The sequence below is a fragment of the Cucurbita maxima genome, unplaced genomic scaffold (genome assembly GCF_002738345.1).
Source record: "Cucurbita maxima cultivar Rimu unplaced genomic scaffold, Cmax_1.0 Cma_Scf00093, whole genome shotgun sequence".
NCBI classification, from domain to species: domain Eukaryota; kingdom Viridiplantae; phylum Streptophyta; class Magnoliopsida; order Cucurbitales; family Cucurbitaceae; genus Cucurbita; species Cucurbita maxima.
In genome coordinates this window covers 195,849-198,418 of record NW_019272109.1, presented here as the reverse complement: position 1 = coordinate 198,418, position 2,570 = coordinate 195,849, and the positions used below count along the sequence as shown (strand labels likewise).

The 2,570-nt window shown below is 39.7% G+C and overlaps 1 pseudogene; it reads left to right on the top strand.

Annotated features, from left to right (window-relative positions):
- The first annotated feature begins 282 nt into the window (after positions 1–282).
- On the top strand, positions 283–2,135 carry LOC111472931 (annotated as a pseudogene).
- The last annotated feature ends 435 nt before the right edge of the window (positions 2,136–2,570 follow it).

The following is a 2,570-nucleotide window of genomic DNA, read 5'->3' as shown; positions in this document are numbered from 1 at the left end:
TAGGTGCTCATTTTGGTATGGGCTTTGAGTTTCATCTTTCTATTCTGCCGGCGTGGTTATTGGCAAGAACTTATTGAATCCTCCGGTTTGGGCTCATAATCAATGAAAAGTTTCTCCTGCTACTCTCAGCCTAGAGCCTTGATTGAGCATTGTCCAAGGACGTGCTGTAGGAGTAACCTATCCATTACCTTACCTTCTGGGTGGAATTGCCACAACATAGGCGCTCTTTCTCTTCTTAGCAAGAATTATTGCAGTTGGATAACGGCTAGGAGGATTTGCATTATGGCACTAGGATTTCCAAGGTTTAGCCAAGGCTTAGCTCAGGACCCCACTACTCGTGGTATTTGGTTTGGTATTGCTACCGTGCCTGACTTCGAAAGGCATGATGATATTACTGAAGAACGTCTTTATCATCATCTTTTTGCTTCCTTCGCATTTCGGGCAATTAGCAAGAATTTGTCTGTGTATACTTCCGGAAATCTCTTTCATGTAGCTTGGCAAGGCAATTTTGAAGCATGGGTACAAGCAAGACCCTTTCCATGTAAGACCTATTTGCAATTTGGGATCCTCGGTCAACCGGAAAAGCTTTTACTCGAGGGGGTGCTCCCAGTGAATATCGCTTATTCTGGTGTTTCTTTCTTTCTCAGTGGTGGTATACAATCGGGTTACGTACTAAGGGGGATCTTTATACGGGAGGGGAGCTCTTCTTTTTCTATTCTTTCTTTCTGCCATATCTTTCATAGTGGGTTGGTTACACCTACAACTGAAATGGAAAGCGAGCCTTTCGTGGTTTCAAAATGCTGAATCTCGTCTCAATCATCATTTGTCAGGACTATTCATTCGGAGTCAGTTTCTTGGCTTGGACAGGCCATTTTCAGCCATGTCGTTATTCCTGCATCCAGGGGAGAATATGTTGGAAGAATTTCTTAGACACATTGCACATCCCCAAGGATTAGGACCACTTTAGTCAGGTCAGTGTAATCTTTATGCTCACCCGATTCAAATAATCATTGATTTGGTACTGCCGAAGGAGCAGGAACTGCCATTCTAACCCTTCTTTCTCTGGGGATTCTCCATCCGCAAAGTTTCTGGCCGTATAAAAGATCATATAGAAGCACATATTCGGGGGACGATTGGGGCGTGGACATAAAGTTATGACACAATCAATAATTCGTTTCATTTTCAATTAGGCCTTGCTTTAGCCTCTTTAGGGGTTATTAGATTACATTACTGACTTCCTTGGTAGCTCAACACATGTACTCTTTACCTGCTTATGCGTTCATAGCACAAGAAGACGACTCGACTACTCTACTCAAGCTGCGTTATATACCCATCATCAATACATAGCAGGATGAATTATGATTACAATCCCGAACAGAATGAGGATAATGTAATGTATTGGCAAGAATGTTAGACCATAAAGAAAAGAAGCTATCATATATATAGCCTTTTTCTGGGAGGTTCCATACTTTGGGGCTTTACGTTCGTTCATAATGATTTCATGCTTGCTTTTGGTACTCCGGAGAAAGAAATTTTAATCGACACCCATATTTGCCCAATAGATTCAATCTGCTCATGGTCAAACTGAATATAGGTTCGATGTCCTTTTATCTTCAACAAGCGGCCTGGCGTTCAATACTGTTAAATAGTAATGCACTATTCTTCACAATAGGGCCCAGAGACTGATTGGTTCATCATGCTATTGCTTTAGGGTTACATACAACTACATTGATCTTAGTAAAAGGTGCTTTAGATGGACATGGTTCCAAATGAATGCCGGATAAAAAGGATTTTGGTTATAGTTTTCCTTGGTCCAGGACGAGGTGGTACTTGTTATATTTCGGCTTGGGATGCCTTTGGCCGTTTTCTGGATGTGAAATACCATTGGTTACTTTAGATTGGCACTGGAAGCCCATCACATTATGTATGGCAGGGTAACGTTTCACAGTTTCATTCATCTTCCACTTACTTATTCGCTGGGATGGTTAAGAGATTCTCTATGGTTAAACTCTTCACAACTTCTCAATGCGATAATTAGAATTAATCCTTGTTGGTATGAAAAGTTTATCAGTCCGGGGGCGCGGATGTTCTTATTTGGACATCTTGTTTGGGCTACTGGATTTGATAAGTTATGAAACCACTACAAGGGGAGTAAGATTCGGATTACCTTGTTGATCAAATATCTCAATGTAAGAATATTGTTTAAGATTCGAATCACTCCACAAGCAAGATTGATCATGTCGAGCTTGAATGATTCTACATGCAACCTAAACTACATAGAATTGCAAAGAAACTTAGCCATTGGCTAAAGAAGAGCACAAATGCTTCTTTTTACTATATTCTTCCAAGTCTCCTACAAATACAACATACATGGCTTTATATAGCCTCAAAATGAAACTACTAAAGTCATTCCAAGAGTTGTAACATTCATACTTAATGGCCATAATTAACCATTATGTAATTGCAACCTATAGTAAATAAAGTCTTAAAATACATAAATGAAATACAATAACTCTAAATTGTAACCCACCCAAAATTTATAACAATCAAACTTCATTCTTCTTCAATGT